At 38.2% G+C, this 26577-nt stretch overlaps 1 long non-coding RNA gene across 3 annotated transcripts in view; it reads right to left on the bottom strand.

Moving 5' to 3' along the window:
• The window catches only part of LOC134298342 (uncharacterized), an 80324-nt gene extending 55748 nt beyond the window's left edge, over nucleotides 1–24576 (bottom strand). For 2 of the 3 annotated variants that reach the window (XR_010005370.1, XR_010005369.1), the window contains exons 1-3: nucleotides 24530–24576; nucleotides 22410–22499; nucleotides 20902–21007 (exon numbers count right to left, since the gene is read on the bottom strand). This is a non-coding gene — a long non-coding RNA (uncharacterized LOC134298342). Of the gene's footprint in view, nucleotides 1–5937; nucleotides 6082–20901; nucleotides 21008–22409; nucleotides 22500–24529 lie in introns of those variants that run through there. The other variant, XR_010005371.1, reaches the window with a different exon arrangement.
• Between the last annotated feature and the right edge of the window lie 2001 nt (nucleotides 24577–26577).

The raw sequence follows: 26577 nt of genomic DNA on the forward strand, positions 1-26577 counted from the left end.
CCCATCTCAGGATAAAAATGGAATATTAATCCAATGTATAGAATCTGATGGTACTACCTGCCATGGGTGGAAAACCAAATTATGCACGGACTAGTGTTTTGATACTTGGAGATTACCAAAGCAGCCCTACATGATCTACTCTGAAATAAGTCCTCTGAAATCAAAAAGAACTTGCAGCCAGGTAATTGACAATATGTAGAACTGCTGCCTCAGGATGTAACCCCATGCATAGATCCCATTGACTATGGCAGTTTGTATTTCTGTGTAGACATGCACTTATATGATTTGAAATGTTCCTTGACTCCTATTAAGATTTTGCATGTACATAAACAAAATAAATATTTACATCATGATACAATATGACATGTGAAAATAGATAATATACATGATGCAATTTTGCACATTTAAAGTATATTAATATTAATTTATAGTATACTAGCTGTGCCCGGCCACGCGTTGCTGTGGCAAAATATGGTGGTATGGGAAATAAAGTATTGAGGAACTGGTGGTAGTTAAGGTCAAGGGTAAACGTTTTCCCCTGACATTAAGTCCAGTCATGTCTGACTCAGAGTGTTGGTGCTCACCTCCATTTCTAAGCCGAAGAGCCAGTGTTGTCCATAGACTCCTCCAAGGTCATGTGGGATGACTGCATAGAGCGGCGTTACCTTCCCGCCCGAGCAGTACCTATTGATGCACTCACATTTGCATGTTTTTGAACTTCTGGGTTGGCAGAAGCTGGGGCTAACAGTGGGGGCTCTCCGCTCCCCCAATTCAAACCTGTGGCCTTTCGGTCCAGAAGTTCAGCAGCTCAGCGCTTTAACACGCTGCGCCATCAGGGGATATTATTTCCTAAAGGTTGTGAATATACAATATTTCTGATTGGTTTTTTTTGTCTGTTGGAGGCAAGTATGAATGCTGCAATTAGGAAAAATGATTAGGATGTAATGGCCTTGCAGCTTTAAAGCCTGCCTGCTTCCTCCCTGAGTGAATTTTTTGTTGGGAGGTGTTAGCTGGCCCTGATTCTTTCCTGTCTGGAATTCCCTTGTTTTCAGAGTGGTGTTGTTTGCGATATTTTATGTGCTTCTACTGTTTGTGGCCCTGAGAAAACAGAGGATTTTCCAGACTTTGATGATGGGAATACTTTGTTGGGAGGTGTTAGCTGGCCCTGGTTGTTTCCTGTGTGGAATTCCCCTGTTTATTTACTGTCCTGGTTTTAGAGAGTATATTGTTCTGCATTATTCTATCCCAGTAATTATTTCATATTAAAGTAGAATCTCACTTATCCAACATTCACGTATATAATGTTCTGGATTATCCAACGCAGTCTGCCTTTTCATAATCAATGTTTTTGTAGTCAGTGTTTTAAATTCATTGTGATATTGTAGTGGTAAATTTGTAAATACAGTACAGTAGAGTCTCACTTATCCAACATAAACAGGCTGGCAGAATATTGGATAAGCGAATATGTTGGATAATAAGGAGGCATTAAGGATAAGCCTATTAAACATCAAATTAGGTTATGATTTTACAAATGAAGCACCAAAATATCATCTTAGACAACAAATTTGGCAGAAAAAGTAGTTCAATACACAGTAATGCTATGTAGTAATTACTGTATTTATGAATTTAGCACCAAAATATCACAATATATTGAAAACATTGACTACAAAAATGCATTGGATAATCCAGAACATTGGATAAGCGAGTGTTGGATAAGTGAGACTCTACTGTAATTACTACATAGCATTACTGCGCATGGAACTACTTTTTCTGTCAAATTTGTTGTATAACATGATGTTTTGGTGCTTAATTTGTAAAACGATTACCTAATTTGATGTTTAATCGGCTTTTCCTGAATCCCTTCTTATTATCCAACATATTCACTTATCCTGCCGGCCTGTTTATGTTGGATAAGTGAGACTCTACTGTATATTGATAATCTTAAATTATCTGTTTAGAACTGGATTATATGAGGCCCCTTCTTCACAGCTGTATAAAATGCACACTGAAGCGGATTATATGGCAGTGTGGAGTCCAGATAATCCAGTTCAAAGCAGATAATGTAAGATTATAAATGGGTTATAGAGCTGTGTGGAAGGGCCTTGAGTCTACACTGCCATATAATCCAGTGCAAATCAGATAATCTGTGGAAGAAGTCTAAGTGAGGCCTAAATCATCCTGTCCCCTAACTGAAGCCTGGCTGTCCCTTGGCTGGTTGCTAGGCAACCAAGTGGGCAGAGATTAGCCCTCTAAACTGGCAGCAATTGGATAAAAAAAATTATTGCTCTCCCTCTAATTAGGACTTTATTTTTCTTTTCTTTTTGTTGTATCAACCTGGAGGCATGGATGATGGGTTGTGTTGTCAAATTTCGAGGTTGCGGGGCCTGTACTTTTGTTGTTTTGTCCACTGCCCTGATGCCATCACTCTTTTATATATATAGATTGATCTTATAGCATATTGATCAAGATCAATATGTTTTCTTTGGATTTAGGGAATAATTACATTGGTATCAACTTGGAATGTATTGAAATCCAAAAGAACAGTAATTGAGATGGAATGATATCTGATGCACTAAAGTATATAAGGAAAACCTTGAAGACTGTGACCATGCAGATAGTTCCAATTCCACAGTTAATTTGTTGTCATTGTGTTTCCAATTATCCTAATTTCCCATAATAATCACTGATTTTATAAGCATTTTTATTTGTATTCTGATTTGGTCTAGCCCTTATACAGACTTGCTACTACACAAAAAAGAACTAAACCTTCATTAGCCAATTTCCCTCTCAACTTACCTGTCCATCCCTTGCTTTCTTCTACCATGTCCTTTAACCTATTGACCTCTGATTAGTTTTCACCTTTCAAATCATGGAGCCTAGCCATAGGCAATCGTTGATGAAGATAGTAATTTGCTATTGTTGTTGGTATGTGCTTTTGGTTCTGAGTTATCCTGGAGATTTCTTGATTAGATTTCTTTAGATTTCTTATTCATTCTCCTATTTGGCTGAGAGAATGTGATTTGTTTACAATCACCCAGTGGTTTCCTATGACTGATCAAGGATTTGAACCCTGACCTCACACAATTTTAGTTCAACACTCAAACCACTCCAACATGTAATAGGGAAGTCAATTATCTGGGCATGGATCCTTGCACAATCTACTCAAAAGAGGACTCTATTGAAACAGGGATATTCAATTTTTTAAAGAAAAAAACTCCATCCCCTTAATCTAATGAGGACTGAAACGCTCCATGGCCACTGAGTATTAATGATTTTTCAAAGGATGGGAATGGAACTGTATATTCTGGAAGAATGCTTGATGGTGGAAAACCCCCCAAAAAAGAGAACTGCATTTTTTTCTATGTATTTTTCTATGTATGTACTTTTTTATCACATATTTGCCCTCCAACCCCCTGAAATAATGAGTCAAGACAAGTAACTTGGGTTTAAAACTGGGCAACTTTATTGAATGTTACCTAATTAACTTTTAATTTGGAACTAGGGCCAAAATTTTCCCTAGTCATCTATGAATTTGGTGAGGCATAAAACCAATATAGGTAGTCCTGCCCAACCATCCTTTTAACTGAATTTAGGACGAAACACCAGGTCCCCAGCATAACTAAACCTGGATAATGTGAAGAGGAATGTGGTGGAGAACTCTGCCTCCGAAATGCATGAGGTCAAAATTTCCTAGGCCATAATCGTTCACCCTCGCTGGGGCTGTATAACCCTAGGCGAGGATTCATGCCCTTAGCCTACAACAAAACTGAGGTGCCTTGTGCACATCAAAATATGCGATTCCCCTAAGTATGCCACCACAGATCAGGAGCAAATATCTATTTAGCTCCTGACCACCACCAAATCTTCTAGAATTCCCCTAATTCCTTTTTGAAGATCTGCCAAAAATATTTGGTTGCCCAATTCCGAAAGATCAGCCTGATATAGGTTTGGATTGTTGAACCTTACGGTGTCATGTGGAATATAATAACCCATGGCTTGAGCCAAATTTTTTTTTTGAACCGTTTCTGAGCTTTATCCAACTTTTTATCATCGCCATGTGGCCAATATGGCTTTGGAATAATTGCTGACCATCCCAAGCTGGTTTGAGCCCACACCTCCTGAAGCTTGTGCATGTCATTCAAAACTTGAAGGAACAGGGATCTGCCTTTAATCAGTCCTAAATCATTGCCACCTAAGTGAACAACAGAGCCTGCCAACTCCCATCCCACAACATAAAACTACTTCTTGTGAGGCTCCATCATAAAACCATAGATGAACCAGTGCCTGACACCATCACAGCAACATGGCAGGCTTCCCGTGTTTGATTGAAGTCAATGGGGGAGGCCAGGTGGAGATGAAATGGGGGAAGCCAGGCGATGCGGGGCATTCCCCCCCCCCTGCCAAACACCACCGAATTCGCCATGATGCATGGCAATTCTGGTGGCTCATCTGATGAGGTTGTTCGAAAACTCTGAGCAGCTTAGGTAATCTTATGTAAAGCCAGTAGGGTGTGGTGATTTGAGTTTTAGACTGCAACTCAGGGAAACCAGGGTTTGAATCCCACTGAACAATCTTGGAGGAGTTACACTCTCTTGCCCTCAGAAAAAGGCAATGGGAAATCACTTTTATAAATATTTTACCAAGAAAACTCTCTGACAGTTCACTTTAGGTTTGCCATTAATTGCAAATGATTTGAAGACCCATAACAACAATAACAACAAAAGATTGCTTAAGATTTTTCACTGACACTCACAATAACAAGAATGTGATGTCTCATGGGCCTTGTAGTCCCGTTCCTAGTACTATTGTGGCAGACGAAGAGGAAAACATGGGATTTCCACTGGTTCAGCCAGAATCGGAGCCCCTGCACCTGGAGGATGTTTGCCCTCAAGAAGTCAGCCAAACAAGCCTTGGGCAGAATTCTCCCCCGTTTTCCCGAAAGGACAATTATAATAGAGATAGAGGAGCTAGGGAGGCTAATCGCCGGAGCCTCAGAATCGCAGCCAAACAATTAGCTGATTAGGTCTGCTTCCCTTGGGAAATTCTAAGGAGTCATGCATCTGGACGGAGTTGGGTTTCACTTCTCGTTCTCCAGGGAAAGGGTTCTTCTGGCGGGAAACGAGACCCTATTTAGGTGTTTTGCCGCAAAGGAAACCTTGCGGAGTCAACTCGTCAGCTTGAGGAGTGAGATCGTGTGTGGACTTAGTAACCCCAGTTCCTTGTTTCCCGGACCAAGTTCCAAGCCTGCCTTGTTTCACGTTTGGCCGCGGACCTCGCCACGGACCTTGTTCTTGCTTCTTGTTTGCCTCGTATCAAGTCTTGTTTAGCCAAGAATCTAGTTTGTTTTCCAGCCTTGTTGTCAAGCTTCAATGGACTAAAAGACCTTGTCATCTCCCCACACTATTGCTTGGCAAAGTGTGTGTTTCGGTTAATGGATTATAACTTTGGACTCTAATATCACATATTGAACATTATTTTCCTGGACTATATTTGACCTTTCCTGAAAGGTCTACTTCTGAACTATATTCTTCACTTGTTTTTATTGACTTTATATATTCCTTTAATAAAGATATTAGATAGAATCCGGCCTCTGCGCATGGTTATTGGTGTTCTGTAGCCTGGGTCTTGACAAAGAAGTAGAAATTTGTCAACCAAGTTATCTCTTTATCAACTCATGTGTCTTTTCTTTCTTTTCCTAACCGATAATCTATAAATTTACATAATCCATAGGTTGACCTTGTCCCTGATCATAGACTTAATACCATTTTGATTCATTTCATCACCTGGAACCTTCTACTACTGCAAGAATCAAGAGTACCTGATGTCAAACATTTGCCAGTTACACATTTTGTGTACATTACATCTATCTGGGTGGTCCTTCATATTCCACTAAATGATTAGAAAATTATCATTTAATGAACAACATTACTAAAATAATCTTTTCACAGAAGTGTTTTATGTTCTGAAAGTCTTTAGGAGATGGTGTAACTTGAGTTACCAAGCAGATTTTCCAGGCATGCCAATATCTCTTGAGACATTCTCCAAAGGGGCAAAGATCATATCCAGCTGCTGTGTCAAATTCTACACAAGGAAACATTTATGGTATATTTGTCACTGTTCTTGTTCAGACCAGCCCTAGGCAGAAATCTTTCATGCATTTCTTAAGAGAAAATGTAATCCGGACAGAAACTGCACATAAAAGCCATTGCTAGGTCAGAGAATCAATTCAGAAACAAAAGGACTATAAACTTGAACGTGTTAGTGCAATGCTTAAAGTTAAGTGCCGGGTACATAGCAAGCTAAGGAATTCTTGTCTTGCTTTTTTTTAAGTTCCCAAAACATAGAGCGAAAAGATTTGCTATGTTTGAACAATGAAGATCTATGAACTAAAGCCAAGTAGATATTTATGCTTCTATCAATCATATTAACTAGTATAAGCAACAAAGGACAGATATTGGTAACTCAGTAAGACTGCATCTCTTTGTGTTCATTGAACTATACAGCAATATGCTTTTCAAGAATAAAGTATTTGTTTGACATGTTCAAATATGTGGAAATTTCAGATCACCAAATGAACTTCAGGTCTGTACATACATGTCTGTTCTCAGTTTATCTCTGCCACATCATTATATGAATGTGTCACCATGAGACACTTTATATCACCCGAAACACAATATTTTTCAATAGAAGCAGTTCAAACATTCACCTGAGAGGTATGTAGTTTGAGGATTCAATAGCTGAAAGACTGTGTGATGTGATGTCAAGTTCCTTACATTCATGTTTTCTTATGACCTCTTAGGCAAAGGGTAGGTAAAGGTAAAGGTTTTCTCCTGACATTAAGTCCAACTCTGGGGGGTGATGCTCATCTCCATTTCTAAGCCAAAAAGCCGGCATTGTCCATAGACATCTTCAAGGTCATGTGGCCAGCATGACTGCATGGAGCCCTGTTACCTTCCTGTCAGAGTGGTACTTATTGATCTACTCACATTTGCATGTTTTCGAACTGCTAGGTTGGCAGAAGCTGGGGCTAACAGCGGGAGCTCAACCCTCTCCCCAGATTCAAACTGCCGATCTTTCGGTCTGCAAGTTCAGCAGCTCAGTGGTTTAATCCACTGCACCACCAGGGGCTCCTGGGAAAAGGGTAGATTACACAAATCAATCCTTAATGTTTTAATGACTTGAAAAGATGGAAGGGTGAAAAAAATGGCAAAATCAGCTTCCATATTTCCTAGGTTAGATATGATACTGCTGATAGTGTCTCCTCAATCCACCTTTAATATTTTTTTTTTACAAAAACATTATTGCACAAAAACAATGCATTCTGCACAAATGAATTTTTATGAAAAAAGCTCTTACCAAAAACTCTTTAAAACTTACCACATGAAACAACAACTTTGAAATTTTTATATCCTCATGTGCAATAAACAAATGAAGATATGTATCATCTGTGTGGAAGATGATATTGCTCATAAACTGCAAGAATCAGGGGATGTGCTTTCCTATCTCTTGTCTGATTGAGACTTGGCAAGTTGTTTCAATACTCTTAAATTGCAGGGTGAGATAGTGAGGATGAGCCCATAGTTCAAGTCATTTGCCGTGTTTTGTGTCTCCACCCCAAGAGCATAGAAGCAATAACAATCCTACTCCCTTCACTTGGAAGCATATTTTCTACACTAAGAACATACATGGCTTAATGACACAAACGGAGGTGAAATTCAACAGCTGTCATCACTGAAACATTATAATCCAGGCCTGTTGATAGTTTATACTTAGGAGAAATATTTCATAACCACTGAATTTGACCATATGGAACTCCTGCTGAGGGATTTCCCATTTTATGTCACCAATTTCAATAGAGTGCGCATTTATAGTAGCTGGCAGAAGCAATATGCATTAAAACAGTAATTTAATGATACACACACACATAAGTGTAGTTTGAAAAAATATATCTGTATTGTATTTTATTTTAAACAGGAATGTCATCATCTGAATAAAAACATTCTTGGCCTAACTCTTCTGTACTGTCTTACTGAAATGTATGAAAAGAATCAGAGGCTACAATCCAGATTTTCTTTACTAGGGAGTAAATCCTACTGAACTCAGAAGGTCAGAGACTTGCTTCTGCATAATTGTGTTTAGACATGTCCTGGAAAGCACATTAGATATTTTAATCCTCCATAGAGACTGCAGAGCAGTCTGATAAAATTAAAAGAAATATCTTGAGAAACATTGGCTCATTAGGGTTGTTGTATGTCTTTCGGGCTGTGTGGCCATGTTCCAGAAGTATTCTCTCCTGACGTTTCGCCCACATCTATGGTAGGCATCCTCAGAGGTTGTGAGGTATGGATAAACTAAGTAAGGAGAGGAAAGAATATATATCTGTGTAGAGTCCAGGGTGTGGCAAGAGTCCTTTGTCACTGGGAGCCAGCATCAATGTTTCAGTTAATCACCCTAATTAGCATTGGAAATGTTTTGTCTCTTGCCTGGGGGCATCCTTTGTTCAGTCAAGCCCTCAGATTGTTGGTTCCCATCTTCCCATCTTGTCCCCAGGCAAGAGACAAAACATTTCCAATACTTCTGGAACATGGCCACACAGCCCGAAAGACATACAACAACCCTGTGATCCCGGCCATGAAAGCCTTCGACAACACATTGGCTCATTATTTGAAATGTGAACCTCAGAAAATGTCTTTGAAAAAAGTAGTTTGAAGTGGGACTTATGAAGCATAAATTCCACAGCAGACAGTACAGATCACAAGAATTATATTTTCCATCACACACTGGAAAAAAGGGGAAAAGAAAATATACATTTAAAAAAACATTCTAGAAATAATCTACATACCATTGGGAATTGTGATGTTTGGGCAGAAATGGCTCACAGCAAGAGGAAGCACATGCACCTTCCTTCTGTCCCATTTCTTTTTTCCTCTCAGAGAAACCATCAGTACCGGTACACTTTTTGTGTTAAATATGGTTATGGGAGCCTAAGGTTATTCACTGTTTTCCCACTTCCCTTTGGGTTCTAACTTTCACAAAGGTTGAGGAATAACTGGAATCATGCACAATTTACTACGATTTCCTAAAGGACTAAGTATGACTCATCAATCATTGGAAGAGGTGGGGAAAATAATGTTGATGTACAGAAAACCTTCCTGGCAATAGTCATAAACAAATGTCTACATCCTGGTCTGTAAAACATGACCACTGGTTCTCTGCAGTCACTGCAACAATATGTTACAGGCTATGGATATTTCCAGATCCAAACAGATGGTTCCTAGTGCTACTTTCAAACAACTCATAATACTATAATCAAGTAATTCCTAGGGCTACAATCAACTAACTGTTGATTTAGCCATTTCATCTCCCACACCTCTTCAGATTTTTCTGAATGAAGAACAATGTTTTCATTTGATTGTTCAGCTGGAACTCCAGGAGATCAGGGTTCAAATTGCTGCTCAGCCAGAGAAACCCACTGAGTAACCTTCTGCAAATCAGAGTCTCTCTGCTTCAGAAGAAGAGAACGGCAAACCCTCTTTGAACAAATCTTGCCAAGAAACTGCTGTGATTTGTTTCCTTTACAGTCACTGTAAGTCAGAAACAATTTGAAGGCAGTAAACAACAACAGTATCGATGAAACACACACACATGCACACACACATATACATACAAATTTTCTGAAATACACCAAGTAAGTGTACAGTGAAAAAATTATTTTGTAGCTAGGCTCATAAACTATACCATTATTTTGACTCTGAAGTTTTGAAGTATTTGCAGCAACACACAGATGAGGATAGTAAATACTCTGATATTAATTGTGTTCCTTATAGCACTGTAAATGTGAAGCAAAGAGGAAAGTAGCATAGAGTTGTCCAGATTTGTCTTGTCTGAATTTCACAACATGTTAGTGTTTAGTGCAAATGTATCTTAGCACCACAACAGTGAAAAAAGAGGCTTGATCAGTCTACCTCAGTGATTCTCAACCTGGGTCCCCCAGATGTTTTTGGCCTACGACTCCCAGAAATCCCAGCTAGTTTACCAGATGTTAGGTTTTCTGGGAGTTGAAGGCCAAAACATCTGGGGACCCCAGGTTGAGAACCACTGGTCTACTTGACACTTGAGAGTCAACTAGTTGTTATACTAGTTGGTGGATGAACCTGAAAGTTTCCTAGTGTTTGCACAGCTTAGTTTTAGAGAATAACTGGAGATTAGTAAGAACTACTTCGCTGCTAAGTGTTTCCTGTATTGAGTCCAAAATAAACTACTATATTTTCCCGCAAACAGTGATTGGGATGGAGCATGGCAAATGGCTTACAAATATCTGAGGAAAGCGTGAGAAATGTTTAAAAGAACTCTCCAGATGTGGGAAACTCTTACAACACTGATATTAAGAAGGTGTAATTTTGGATGACTGGAAGGAAAATATGTTCCAACGCTGCACTTTATTAAACTATAAAATAATCCCCCTTAAGAAGTGATGGAAGTCTCACCACTTGAACTTTCACAAACGAGACCAGACAATGTTCCAAATTACACTTAGGGGATTATGAAAATTCTATATTGGCTAAAGAATGTTCCTTTTAACAAATTTAGTGCATTTTCCTCATCTCTAATTTCAATAGAGTTGGAATGTACAAATATCCAGCTTTCATCAGTGCAGCATCTGGATTAAATATTTCCTCATTTGTCATGTCAACACTTCACTCCTGTTGACCCTACTTCAAGAAGATAAGATATTGGAATCCAGGTAGAGATGGATCTTGTAGTGTATCTTAATGTAATTCAGGAAATACTGTCATGACAATGTCAAAACCTGGTTTCTCCAAGGGATGCAAAAAGAAATTCCTGTTTAAAGTCAACATAGCAAGATAGCCCACAGTGGAATTGTGTCTGAAGATAAAAACAGGAAAGTGAGCAATATTTCATACAAGACAGGATATCCAGGCAGACTATATTTTCATGACATTTATGTTAAAATTTGGGTATTATGAGACGCATCAACAGGGCCCTGTTTCTAGATGTTTTTCTGCTGGCTTTGAAGAATTAGTTTTCATTCACTTTGCATTCTAGAGATTTCTACAACTGACCTGTCATTTTGCATGTGAAACAAATACAAGGCTGAATTAATCATTGGAACCAAGGGTGTTTTAAGCTGCTTCAAGGGTTAGCCTATGTGCTGCTGCGTCCTTGTACTTAGATGAAGCTGGATGAGAATTAAAGAAGGCCAAAAGAAGGAACATGACCTGAAAGAAATAGGTGCCTAAGATAGACATGAACCAGAGGGGAAGGAGACAGAAAGAAGTCAAATTTCAAAGCAACAACAGGAGAAGTTACATAGTTAAAGGCAGAACTCAAGACCCAAAGCAAGAATCAAGAAAAGTTAATAGTATCATCATGAGAGACGGGTTGCTCAAACTCAGAGCACAACTCTAATTCAACATTCACCAGCTATATAGGCAAGGATTAGTAACTTTGGCTGGCCTAAATGCCTTTTCGATAGCAGAACCCTTTGATATCAGCTGATCACAGAAACCTGACAACAAAGAAATCTTCCAGCAGAATTACTTTGCTGACAAAGATCTGTATGAAGAAAAAGCCAAAAATAAAGGTAATTTAATATTATGTCTTGTTTAAAATCCCTGCAGGACAGGAACACAGCCACAATGTATGCATACGGTTAAGACAGGGCAGGGTTTGAATTCAGACTTAGATGGTCTTTGGACATCTTGGCTAGTTAGAATCAAAATTGGTGTCAAAGGTGAATGCTTCTTCTCTCATAGGGAGGACTTTACTGAGGTAAAATGCATGAGGTGAAAAGAAAGAAAGACTTCGAGTTGACTTATAAGGCAAATGCTCTAGGGAGATTATTATGGAGCCATGCAGTTCCTGAGATGAGTTGTTCTGGACAATTTATAAATTTAAAGGTGAAATTCAGCATCTTGGATTCACTGAAGGGAATGTGAAATCAGTGAGGCTTATGAATCTTGATGTAATATGATCTGAACAGGTACCTCTCAAACAGAAACTCTTACACCCAAGATCAGATGTAGTCTTTGGACTATCTTTAAAATTGTTGACCCATGTTAAATACCTTATAGATATCTAACTTGGATATGACCAGTACATGAGTGACTGATTTCTCCAACAAGCCAAAGTCAGGAGGAGGGAGGGAGGGCAGACTCTGGTCATTTCTATTTTCTAAACATTGAATTATAAGTCTAGCTTCTTCTTCAGAGGAGATTTGCTGTTGTATTCCTCTTTGGCTGAGAAAGAATGACTTGTTTAAAGTGGGTTTTAATGGCTGAAGAGGTATTCCCAGAGTTCTACATCACTCTTCTATGCTGGTTCTCAATATTTATATTTTAATCATGAATTTTAAACTTATGTCTTATGTTTAATCTTTGTTCTGTGTATTTTAATATGTTTTTGTAGAAATATGTTTTAATGTGTGCATTTTATATAATGTTTCAGATGATTGTGTTTTTTGTGATATTGTAACCTGTCTTGAGCCACAAGGAGAGGTGGGTAAGAAATATTATTATTATTATTATTATTATTATTATTATTATTATTATTATTATTATTATTATTATTATTCACATTCAATAATTGTGTTTCACTACATCTAAAACAGAAAAAAACTCTTAACCAGGATCTGAAAAACTCTTAAACTTCAGCTGTTCTTTCTTATTTGCATGAAATGGCCATCCTTATCAGATCTAAGTCTGTTGTCAAATATCAATCCAGAGCTTTTACTAATCTCCTGGCAAAGAAAACAAAAAACCAACATTGGGTGTCATTGAAGAGTTAGGACCATAACTGGGGATAATAGGGCTACAATCCACACTTGATTATGAAAATTACTGGGTGACCTTGCCTTCATCATTATTTATTGGCATAACTTGCCTTAGGGTAGTTCTACACAAACAATATCCAGTTTGGAAGTGGATTAAAAGGAACTGGCTTCATCATGGGATGAATAGATTGACATGTCTCAAATTTATTTTGAGGCTAGAAACATGCTTACATTGGACACAGAACCTGCCTTCAAATCGCTTGGCAGGCTTTTTTCTCCTCATTTCCCACAGAGATGCATCAGAGACATACAAGGGGAGAAATGACAATAGGGAGAAAGGGGAAAGTGACAGTAGCAAAGGCAACCAATTTCACCAACCAGGGGCTCGATTAGCCCCCTGTTGCCCAGTCATGTGCTTTGGCAACCCCCTTTTGGTATCCTTTACTGTGCTACAGCAGGGATAAGTGTTCTGGGATACACATCGATCAGCTGAAGTACTTTTTTTTTTTTTAACAGAATACAGACTTTTAAAAAAGTGTTGTATTGCTCTTGATATGTGCTACAACACGCATTGGGGAATTTTCATTTTGAGAAATGTCTAGCCAACTAAATGTCTTGAATCAATTAGATTAATAACACAGCCACTGACCAATACATTTAATAAAGCCACATATCCAAAGCCAATTGCCCTATGGGTATTATAGTATAGTCAAATCACTTTCCATTCTGTTAGGGCCAAAAGAAAAACAAATTCCTACTGGCCCTGAGACAACCAGTTGAGGAGCGTAATAATCTCCAGGTTAAATGAATGGGCAAACAATGTTGGGAAGAGGAGGAAGGTCGGCAGAGCTGTGTTATATACCACTTTTGTTGTGCTTTCCCCTTCTGTATCATGAAACACAATGTTAGGACAGTTTGGACATTTTATCCCTCAGGATAAAACTTGACTGTAAGAAGTGGATAATGCCTAAATTTCTTTATCATGCAGTCACCATGTCGCTTGTCTATCACCTGTATATAGAATAGATTGATGTGGATTAATATGGATTAATGTAGAGAAGGTTTACATAAATAACCAAACATGCGAACAATAGCTGATTGTACTGGCGTCAAAATTTATCTCTATTGAATATGAAAGGAGAAGGAAATGAAGGAAGAGGATCCCTGTACATTACCCTTTGAAGTCACTGAAGCTCAACAAATCATAAACAATAACACTATAAGTCTTCTTCAGTGTTTGAGAAAAGATTCCACCAATTTAAAAAACACAACAAGGAATCTATTTCTTTGCAGCTTGATTCCTTAGAGAAAGATCTTCACAATATCAATAAACACAGGATCAAAATTAGGATTAAATTACATTTTTACACTTATTCAGAATTTTATCAGAAATGTGGTTAAATAGAAAAGAGCCATTTGCCACTCATAATAGCAGTTTTTACATTTGTTTCTTGATGGCAAAGGACTAACTGTGCCATTTCTTGCACATTATTAAAGCCCAAAACTCAATTCATCTGAGCAAGCAGTGGAGTGGTTATGTTTAAAAGCAAGTCTTAAGAATACAGCACATTGTGGGAAGCAATCTGTACAACATATTTCCTTGTAGCAATGTTTCTATATGTGAAGCAAACATGAATGTTCTTCTGACATTCCAGCACAATTCAAAAACTATAATAGCAAGCACTGTACTTAAAAGCGCAAAAGCTGAGTGAGTTGATGGAATTTGAAATTAGTGAGTGAAAGCAGGTTTTATTCAGGGGGAAAAAGTATTCTCTTTTATAAACTAGTCCTTGCAGTCTTGCTGAATGTGATAACATTGTGAGCATCTCCCCTAGCATTAAGATATGGAATCTAAAGCAATTTTCATTACAATAAGACCCCCTCCATATCCACAGGGGATATGTTTTTGGCCAGATCATGGTTACATGAAACATTAGATAAGACTGAACACCATTGAATAACCTCACTTGCAATAAAATATCTTGGAGGACTTCACAAATTCCTAGAGAGCCAATTTCCCCCCAGGCATGGGTAAGTGCAACTGCTGATATGGGTTCTGCAGTTACGAGGATGTCATTGTAGTTTTCCCACTCCTTATTAAAAAAGAAAAATGTATTGCGACTTTAGTATTCAAATCCTAATTATGCATTCTTTCTGTTTTGGTTTTCCTTTGTTGTGGAGAGTTCACAGCATGTGTAGAAACAGTTTTTAAAAGAAACTTAACATTCTATTATGTGAGAATTCTTTGTTGAAAGGAATGGCACAACTTTTTAAATAACTAAAAAGTCTCTAGTTTCATCCAGATTTAGAACTGATGTCAGTCACCACATAAATGTACTTAAAACAATCTTTCTGACTATAAGTATTCACTTAGAAAGCTGGAAACTCCAAGGAATTCTATGAAGTCAGAGTATTGCTCATCCTATTGTCAATTTTAGCTGACATATTAATCCATCTCTCCCCTGGCTGAACCTATGCTAAGGCAACTACGTGGAAGTAATCAGATGGAAAGAACTGGATATGCTGTATTTAGGAAGAGTGTGGGAAAATGCACTTTTTCAGACCTAATGAGGAATCGGTTAACTCTGGATTAAGGAATGGTTATCAAACTATGCATGTCAGGCCACTCAAGTGCTGAGTTTTCAAAATACCAAATTATTTTAAGAGTAGATGGAGGATGAAATAAGTATTATGTATGCTATGTTAACCATTTGCATGAACGCCTTTTCAACAATGTCCTTTCTGGACCCCAACATCACCTTTATCTCCTATATTTCAGCATCTCCTATTAAAGACCTGTCATGTAAATGGAATAAGTTAGGTGGGGCTTCCATTGTACTGTAGATGGCCCAAATTAAGGATAGAAATTATTGACTTTTTCATCCTCTCACATAAGGAATATTCGCATGTGATGAATATTACTCTGCAGTATTTTCCTTGTATTCAAATGTCCTGAAGTGTTGCAGAGAAATTATTTTGTGGAGCAAACACTGTTGTTGTTATTTTGCACAACCCATATTTTTTGAGAAAAACTGAGAAATGAAATAGAACTGAATAATAGGTCAGAAGTTGCTTACATGTAGTCTTTATCTCTGCAAATGTTCATGCCAGGGTGTCAATCCTGAGGGCTCAGGCCACATGAATAGGATTAATGGTACAGTGCTTCATATTGTTTGAAGTCCCTTTGTGCCATGTCAAGGTTAATCCAGTGAAGCAATCAGAAGTAGACTAGGACCATGGTCAAGTTAACTAATGGATTCATTAATTTTCTGAGTTCTAATCAGATCTTTAACGACGGTTCCTACCAACCCAAAAAGTGATGACCAGGCCCCTTCAGCCGAGGCTTTTCAAAGCTATTTTGCTGACAAGATCTCACTACTACGCCGGGACCTCCCCACCACAATTGATACAATGAGAGAACTTGAGACTCCGTGGCCACTTGCTGGGCCCACCCTCGACCGGTTCATCCAACTGGACGCAGAGGCTGTCGATAGGCTCATAGCTGCAGCTAGACCGACCACTTGCTCCCTCGATCCATGTCCCTCTTAGTTGGTTAAATCCTGCTTGGACGGATTACGTGACCCTCTGTTGAAGATAATAAACAGCTCCCTTGAGCAAGGAGTCTTTCCAGAGGGTTTAAAAGAGGCAGTGGTCTCTCCCCTGCTGAAGAAACCAGATTTAGATTGTTCAGTTCCCTCCAGCTATCGCCCAGTTTCGAACCTCTCGTTCCTGGGCAAGGTGATTGAGAGGGCAGTAGCGGAGCAGTTGCAACAGTTCCTTGACGACACAGCCGGATTAGATCCCTTCCAGTCCGGCTTTCGTGCGGAGCATGGGACAGAGACTGTGCTGGTCTCCATCACGGATCATCTTCGATGCCAGCTCGATCAGGGCGGGTCGGTGCTGCTCGTGTTATTGGACCTCACTGCAGCATTTGACACAGTTGATTATCATCTTTTGACCCACCGCCTTGCCGTTGTTGGAGTCAGGGGGACAGCTTTAAATTGGCTGGCCTCCTTTCTTCACAACCGTGGACAGCGAGTGGAGAGGGGAGGCCTGGTCTCTGAAAGGTCCTCTCTACTTTGTGGGGTTCCTCAAGGGGCCATTCTCTCCCCTCTGTTGTTTAACATCTATATGCGACCACTTGCTTAACTGGTTCGAGGTTTTGGGCTCGAGTGCTACCAGTACGCTGATGACACTCAGCTTATGTTGAAGATGGAAGGCCGACCAGACTCTCTACCCGATAACTTTCATCAATGCCTCAAGGCTGTTACTGGATGGTTGCGTGCCAGCAGGTTGAGGGTGAATCCAGCAAAGACGGAGATCCTATGGCTGGGTCGACCGGGCAGTGGGGATATCCAGTTGCCTACCCTGGATGGTGAGGCGCTATGCCCGTCACCATTGGTAAAGAGTCTGGGAGTCCTTTTGGACCCTCTGCTGACGATGGAAGCCCAGGTCTCTGCCATTAGTAGAACCGCCTTCTTTCACCTGTGGCAGGCTAGACGGCTGGCCCCCTATCCTTCAAGGGATGACCTAGCTACAGTGATCCAGGCCACGGTCATCTCAAGACTGGACTACTGTAACGCCCTCTACATTGGCCTTCCTGTGTCACTGATCCGGAAGCTCAAGTTGGTACAAAATACAGCTGCTCGACTTCTTGCGGGAGCCCCAATAAGATGTCATATAACACCAATCTTACTACAGCTGCACTGGTTACCAATTGAGCACCGGATCACTTTCAAAGTGATGGTGCTTACCTTTAAGGCCTTACATGGTCTAGGGCCAATATACCTGAGGGACCGCCTCACCCCCTACCAACCCCAGAGATCCCTCCGTTCTGAGGACCAAGATCTATTGGAAGTTCCCAATTTTAAGACCTTGCGTCTAACAGCAACTAGACGTAGAGCTTTTACATCAGTGGTGCCATCACTCTGGAACCCTCTGCCGCCTGAAGTTCGTGCCTTGCGGGACTTATCAGTCTTCTGCAGGGCATGTAAGACACACCTGTTTTGGCAGGCTTTTGATCTCCATTATTGCTGTTTTTAAATTGCTTAGATTTTAGCTTGTTTTTGTAAGCCACTCCGAGCCTTGGGGGAGTGTTTTTAAGATTTTTTTTTTAAAAGATATTTTAAAAATGTTTTTAAATTGTTAGATTTTAGCCTTTCTTGTAAGCTGCCCCGAGCCCTAGGGGAGTGGCGGCATATAAGTTTAAATAATAAATAAATAAATAATCAGAAATACATTGCAAACCAATAAGAAGGATTGAGGCGATATGGGGTGGAGGTTTTTGGAACGTCATTTACCCACAACCCAAACACAACAGAAGCAAATGCACGAGGTCCTTACCCAAATACAAGCTAATTGGCTCATGCATGTCACATTATCAATGAAAAGACTTCAGGAACTTCTTACAAAGATTGGCTCAACTGTTCCTCCCCTCCTTTTGACCTTAGACATACTAAACTGGCATTAGCCTTTTCAGAATTGGTGACAAGATTGTATAAACAATTGCATAAGTAAACAAAGAGATGATTTCTCTTTCAATCTAGAAGTTGTTTGGAAGCTCAGTGACACCATGTTGAATGATTATGAATACCTTAATACTGTAAGTTAGAGTAGCAGGAGATTCCCTAGTAATAAAGCAATGCTTTTCATTCATATTTACATATTTATATCCAAAATAATTTGTTGTACAAACATGTGCATGTTTCTCATGTGGTATTATGTCACTATAAAACAATTCTGTGCAAATAATTCTTCTGCTTAAGCTAACCTTTTAAAAGGATTGGAATACCCCTGAGATGAGAGGAATAAATGAAGTTAAACTGAACAAACAGACATAGACAGGTGCATGAGATTCTAAGTCTTTCCCAACAGTGTTTCTTAGCCTGAACAAATCTCAGAACAAAGGAAGAAAATGTTTGTTTCTAAATGAATAGTGTTATATTTCTCAAACAATGTTTATTTTGGCTGGTATAAATATGTATTCCAATATTTAACTTCCCCAGTGACCTCCAAATCTCTCTTTTGCATTTAGTACCTCTTGGCTTCTGTCTCAGATGATATTTTTGGTCCTTAAATTTTGCCACTCCTTTAAAAGATTATTTTGCTTCCCCTTCTACTCTTTTACGTAGTGCAGACATGTTTTCGTACTCCGAGTCAACACTAAATAATGGTTTTATTTATATGACACTACTTTCTCCACTTGTGAATATTAAATTTCCTATATTCGTTGCTGCTTAATTTAATTGATTTAGCATAACCACACTTGAAATGTATAAGGGTCCTTAGTGTAAAACTCCCCCACATTTTAATGCACTTTATGCAAACCAGTTTGAATTTTCCATATCTTGGTCTGCATAATAGAGTGTACCCTTCTATCCTTTAGAGAACATGAATACTCAGTAAAGGTTTTCTTGTGCAATGTTAGAAAACCAGACCCTTGAATAAAATAATTAGGTCTCATAGAATCTTCTAGCCACCTTGGTCAATGACTAGGGTGTCTAGAAATCAATTTTCCTGGCTCTGAAGAAGACTTAATGGAACAGCCTAGCCTTTGTAATACTGCTGGAAGGTTTATGAAAAAGCCACACAAATCAAGAAAAAAAACAAGATTAGTATCAGAGCTAGTTACTACCTTTTGAATCTGATAACTAGAATACAGTCCATTGCTGAACCCCAGAGAAATGAATCATGTTTTAATATCATCCTTCTTGCTATTGCTACCTGTTCATTTGCCTTTCATGGTGTGCAGACAGTGACAAGAACTGATATATGCGTTACCCTTTTCTTTGGGCAATGTGTGATTTTGCTCAGAAAGGACAAGTGAACGGACAATGCTGACATTAATAAGAAGGAACTCAATGCCATGACACATATTCACTCACTAATTGTACTTTGTCTAAGAATGCCCAAAAAATGTGGAGTCACTACAGGAAGAAAAGATTTATCTACCATTTAAAGAGGCTTATCAAAATATAGAAGCTAATTTTACATAAATAGATCCATTTGTGGCTTGCAAATTAGCATTAAGGTACCATTAAAACTGTGGAGCAATACCAATGACCTGATATAGTTCTCCATCAGCTAATTCTGAGGAAAAATTCAGACCCATTGCTCTCAGAACTTGTTTTCTAGAAATAGTAACAAAATAATATGTGCACTCATGAACAATGTTGTAGAAGTTACTTACAAATCTTTTTCATTAAGATACATTAGAAACTGATTCCAACTAACTTCAATACATAGACTTCAATATTAATGTCCACAAAAGTTCTAAAGGCTTTGACATGGTAAATAAATGACTTACCAGTTAGTATTCTACATGTCATTGCCCCCACCTTCTTGGTTTGGATCCCAATTAATTAGGCTCTTGATTTGATTAGGATCACAATGTTCTTACCATCTGAGATACCCTTTTTTATCCAAATGAGCTAGGGACAGTTCATTCTGAGGGCCCTTCCACACAGCCATATCAAGGCAGATAATCCTCAATATCTGCTTTGAACTGGGTTATCTGAGTCCACACTGCCATATAACCCAGTTCAAAGCAGATAATGTGGGATTTTATACAGCTGTGTGGAAGGGGCCTGAGACATTAGCACTACTGCAGCTACAATAAAAACAACATACCTATCCTTTGCCCACAAAAAATAGTGCTCTCTTGTACCAAATTCTTTCTCTTCCCAAATGAAGATTCATTGAACAAAAACCTGGAGAAATTATCATTTTACCTCTAAAACAAAATTCACGTACCATGCAGTGAGGAATTTGTTTAAACACAAAATTAAAACTAAAGAGACTGCATTTGGACCTCTGATGCAGTTTTTTTTTTTTTTGCTGCAGGGATACCTGTGTCTATGGTTTTGTGTTTTGCATCCCAGCTAAATTTAAGTAGAAATGTGTTTTCCTTCTCAATAAAGTGACCTAAGGGTAACAGAGAGGTTCTCGTTGCCTTATAAATCCCATGAAGCACATACTCTTTCTTCCAACCTTGAGAATTAGCTCTATGTCAGGAAAGAGTAATGCATAAAACATGGTCAGGGAAGAGAGTACTACAAGGTTTTTAGTGGAACTTCTTGTCAGAAAAACAACTAGGCAGACAACAATACCTATTGTTTCCTGGGATTTCCCCCATCCCCGGAGACTTGTACTGGTTGGGTTTTTTCTGCTCTTATTCTTTACTGCCTTCTCCGGATGTGAGCTGTCTACAATGAACTGCAGAAGCAAAGCAAATTTATAAGTGAACGCATTCAGGATTAAATTGGTGCTAAATAAAGGCACTTAAGAACAAATGCTTAATCTAAACCAGGCATTTCATGGTTTAAAAAATCTAAATGGAAATGCAATATATTTAAGGGAGCACGACATACAAATACTTTATGTATTTTATCCTGTTTCAGAGGTTCCTGAAACTCAGCAATTAAAATGACCAGCTTTTAACAAAGCCAGGCAAAAGATTTCACAATGCTTTGCATTATTTCAAACCCCATGCAATATCTCTTGAACATCATGAAACTGGTGGAACATGCTGATTGTCTTATATGACATCTTTTCACTGAAAATTCATCATTTGGAATTCAATTGTTGCAACTAAAATCAGACATGATTTTCTGAGATAATTACTTGCTGTCAGGTCTACCTTTAAGTTATGAATGAAATACCCTACTCGGGTCTTGCAAGTTCTGGGCTGTGGTTTCCTCAGTTGACTCGATCCACTTAAAGTGACCTCCTTCTTTTCCTAGCACTTCCTTTTGATCCAGAATTATTATCTTTTCTGATGACCTTTTTAAAGTGTCTGTGATACCAATATAACTCTTCCCCAGAACCACATTTCAAGCGGGTTTACTGTTTCTTTCCTCTCAGTTTTTTAAGCTGCCCAGATTTTGCAATCATGGCCAGAAGGATTCTGACTTTGGTATTTATGCTATATCATTACACTTGAGGACCTTACTTGTTCTTTCCTTGCTGCCCTTCCAAGTGTTCATGTTCTGAGTTCTAGACTTCAGTAATATTTTTTCTTAATGATTAAATAAGGCATAAGATACTTTTGCCTGTTTCATTGTCTTTTACCCACTTTAGAGTTATGCAAATCATCTGTTGTGATTATCCATAAGAACTGAGAAATGCAAACATTGTTCTCTTTCTAATAAAGAGGATGAGTGTTTTTCTGCATAAAATACAACTTCTTTGCACAACAATCATTGCACAGTAGCCACTGAAAGTGTGATACAATATGGTTTAACCCCCAACTTGTGCCCTGCCTTATAGTGCTACTCTTAAACTGCTGCCTTTATGGTACTGTATTTTTAAAGTAACTAAAAGTATCAATCTTTGCTACTTTTAAGAAAAATGATGGTAAGGAGGAGCACATGCTATAATGAATATTAAATCTGTTAATTTCAATGAAGCTATACAGTTTTTAAAATTATTATTTCTTTTCTTAATTTTTGTTTTTGTCTTTTGCATCTTGGAATCAAAATTGTGACTTACTTTTTAAAGTGCATTTTTGAGCTCTAGGCATTCCTTATCAGGGTTCTGACATGGCTGTTTAGTTTTATTCTGTACATTACTTATATTGATAAATTAATTAATTATTTCAGTTTTTATCATGACTTACATACTGACAGCATTCAGTTTTTCTTCTATCCTTCTTCTGCCCATTTTGATTTCAGATCAATATTTTCAATTATCTGACATCTACAGCTAGCTAGAACAACATAAAAATGTAAAAATAACAAGAATGAATAGATTGTGTTACATTTTAAATCATTATTTTCTGCTTCCATTGCTGTTTCTGGCAAGATTTTGTGTTTCACTTCTATGAGTGTGTCTATTGTCTTGGTGTTGTCTTTCACTCCCCTTTATTTCCTAGCAGATAGATTCTGCTGCCAGATCTTACCACTTTCCCCCTTTCAGTGTTGCTATCATTTTCCATCTGTTTCTAATATTAAAAATGCTTGCTCAATGTTTAATCATGTCTCTTCTTGATTAATGTGATGTTCTTCATTTTGCTTTCCCCTTTTCTCACCTTTGGTTTGTCTCCAGAATTCATCCACTCACATTATTTATCTTTTTCATGGCCATGTTACTCCTTCTATTGTTCTTTTCACGGGCTATTCCTCTCATATTTGATTTAAACTTTGGACATCCATTTTATGGCCCATTCTTCTCTTCTTCCTTTGATTTCCTGTTCTGTTGAAGACTTGACTGTTCAATCACTTGACTCTGTTTTTTTTTCTAAAAGATCTTTGATTTCTTGTTTTATCAAATCTGTCTGTGGTTCTTTGCCCTTCCCAACTCTTTTGCTTCTCCCTGTTTGAGAAATTTTCTTCTGGAAAGGACGTTTCTGACCATAGCCTATGATAGCCACAAAGTCATCTCATTCTATCTCAGACGTCAGCATTAAGTGAGCCCTCTATTTCATGTGATGAAGAAGGTTGGAAGTCAAAAGTTTTCCTCCTTCCCTTCCCTTTTTTTCCCTAACCCAAACACATAGAAAGTAGTGGATTTTTCTTTTTCTTTCTTTTTTATATATTTATTTATCTTATTTATTTCCCACATTTATATCCTGCCCTTTTCACCTGGAAGGTGGTAGTGGCCCCCCACTTTAACCTCAATCATTCATCTCCTCTATGTCAGTTTACAGTTTCTGGATGGAATTACGTAGGTTGTAATTTTTCTTCAAATATTTTTATGTAAATAGCCCTTCCACCAACATGGATGCACGTACATGTTGCTCTTGTTTCAGGCAATCAGAGTATTGTTTCCTTTGTTGTTCTTTTGAAGGGTATTAAAAGGAAAATCAGCCTTATTTGTATGATGTGCACAGTGATTAAAGAAATCCAGCATGAGTGACAACTTACAGCAACTGCACTGATTATCTTTTAAGAAATTAATTGTTGACATAGATGAACTTGCAATCTGTGATTATCTGATTACAAGGAGCTTATGAGTGCTGAGACTGTTAGTCCTATACATGTTTACCCAGAAATAAACCCCATTTGAATTCAGTGGGATTCGATCCAAGACATATTTGTAAGATTACCATCTGAGTAGACTGAATTAAATGGAAATGCAACTCTAATATAACTTCTCAAATAAACTATATGTCTACATATTATAATACAATATACATGTTAAGCAATATATATTGTGCCTGGATTCAGCAGCATTTGCTTTGGAGAACTACTTATGTCGCTTCATTCTTTTAATTTTATTGAAAATTCCTCCTGGACTAAATGGCTATCAACATTCAAATGAAAGCCCAAACTCAGTAACCCTGCAATACGTTCCTCCTGGAATATTTAATTTTGCTCCACTTAATTTTAAATCCCCCAATGACTCTTATCATTTTTAATATAGACTAGTAGTAGTTGACCCTGGCATTACTCTGAGATCTTCAATCTCCTCTTAAGAGAGCCATAGAGGAGAGGTGTTCTATTAGCTCTGTTTTTAATGTGCTGTTTAGGCTACATGCCAATTTTTAACCCAGGATATCCTTATCAGTTTGTCTTCTGGAGGCCATCTTTTCCTCTGAAATTTAATTATCTTTTTCATGATTATGTCCAAATAGGCCCTTGATAACAATGCACTAAGTAAATGACAAGGGTGTGTTATGATTTAAATGGGTGTGTAACAATTTAAGGAACAAATATTCCAAGAGAACAGATTCGTTTGCATCTCATCTATTTCTCTCTATATGTCAAAAGAATACCATCAGCTACATTTTCTACTTACTGTGTTTCAACATTACTGCTGTGCTGTGTACTAAATGTGAAGGATTTCTGTCTACATTATTACATGATAGTAGGAGTGTTGACATCATAATTAAAGATGTACTGGCAGCTGTAAATTCAGTGGGTGGTAAGAATCACATGGAGCTGTGATCAAGATCCAAAGTCAGATGGATTTTTTGGCAGCCCTGTATCTGTAGTCCTGTGTGACACATTGGAACAGGACAATCTTCTGAACCAGGTTTTTACAGTATAATGGAGGAGTGGAAGAGGACTGAGGAATGCAGACCGTTCTGAAAACAATAGTTAAGTGGTAATAAACTTTTGATTTTAGCATATTTGATAGCTAATTAAAACTTGGTTTTCATGTAACATTAATATCATGTTATGCTATATAATACAACCCCTGTATCCATGGGACTGGTGTATGCTTAAGGCCCCTGGTACAAACTCAATAGCAACTGGAACCAAACCCAGCTGATATAAAGGACCTATTATATTCTGAAAGTTTCAGAATAATAACATGAAACACTAGGGAGTGGTGATAGCATTAAGTATCTTTCGTATCCTAGAGTACTCTCACTACCAAAATGTGGCATTCTAGTAACAAATTCTGATATTTTTTCCCCCCGAGTTGTAGGACTCCCCATAAAGTCAGGGCTAAAAAGTGAGCCATCAATTAGAAAACAAAAATGAGAGGTGTGTTAGGCTTAGATAGAAAGAGTGGAATTGTAATAGAAGAAGGCCAGTGGGAAATAACATTCTTATCTCACTATAAAATGATTTTCTTGTCTATTAAGGATTTTTTTTAAAATCACTATACACATTAAACTGTTGCTCTACATGGGCAGAGCACTTGTACATCACATCACTAGGTGAGCCAAACAAATCTGTGACAAATACAGACATTGTGTTCTCAAGTTTTCTATAGGTTGTAGGTTGTCTGTTTGTGTGTATGCATTATTTCAATTAAAATATTTATTTAATTTTCTAAATATTTATAATGTGTTCTGTTAGCATAATACAAATAGAAGTTAAATATAGATGTCTAGAAAAGGTTGGAATTCCACTTCTGAAGGGTTAACACTAAAACTAGTACTCTTCTTCTGAGAAGGCAACTACTATTTCAGTGCACCCCTGAATTTGACCCTGAGGTTGGAAGCTAAGGTTTCAGCTGTGCTCCATAGTTCATTCACATAGTTAAGTCTAGTCTACTAGCTGTGAGCATACCTTGAGACATCACATGTGGCTACAGTGACACATGCCTTAGTTACATCCTATTTAGATCACACTAACACATTCTACATGAGGCTGCATTTGAAGCGTATTCAGAGATATCAGTAGATGTAAAGATCTGCAGACAGATTATTAACTGGAGCTGGCTATGGTGAGCACACATCATCCTTGTTGTAACAATTCCACTATTTTCTGGTTTATTCCTAGGCACAATTAAAAGTGTTGTTTATAACCCATAAAGCCAAATATGGTTCAGATCTAGGTAATCTGAAGTAGCATATTTCATTGTTTGAACTTTCCTATGTTTTGAGGTCTTCTGGGCCCTTCCCTCTATTCCACCATCCTCATATCTAATGATGATATGGGAGATGACCTACATGGCTATACCCAGGTTTTGGAATTTCCTTTTTAGAGACAGATACTTTCCTTGTTCTTCCTTTGTTGGGAGGTGAAGACCATTGTCTTAGAGGTGGTCTTTGAAAGTTTATTGTTCAGAGGGAAAAGGCTTATCATGAGCTTTATTTTTGTATTTGTTCCTTTTAATGGTTTGTTTTTAACCACTTTTAATTTTATGGAGTATTACGTTTTTAATTTATGCATGATGTAAATGTTTATAATTCTTGGGGCCGGGCTGTGGCGCAGGCTGTTGAGCAACCAGCTGCAGCCAGCTGCAACAAATCACTCTGACCAAGAGGTCATGAGTTCAAGGCCAGCTCGGAGCCCCACGTTTGTCTTGTCTTTGTTCTATGTTAAGGCATTGAATGTTTGCCTTATATGTGTAATGTGATCTGCCCTGAGTCCCCTTCGGGGTGAGAA

This window comes from Anolis carolinensis, chromosome 4 (assembly GCF_035594765.1).
Source record: "Anolis carolinensis isolate JA03-04 chromosome 4, rAnoCar3.1.pri, whole genome shotgun sequence".
Taxonomy (NCBI): Eukaryota; Metazoa; Chordata; class Lepidosauria; order Squamata; family Dactyloidae; genus Anolis; species Anolis carolinensis.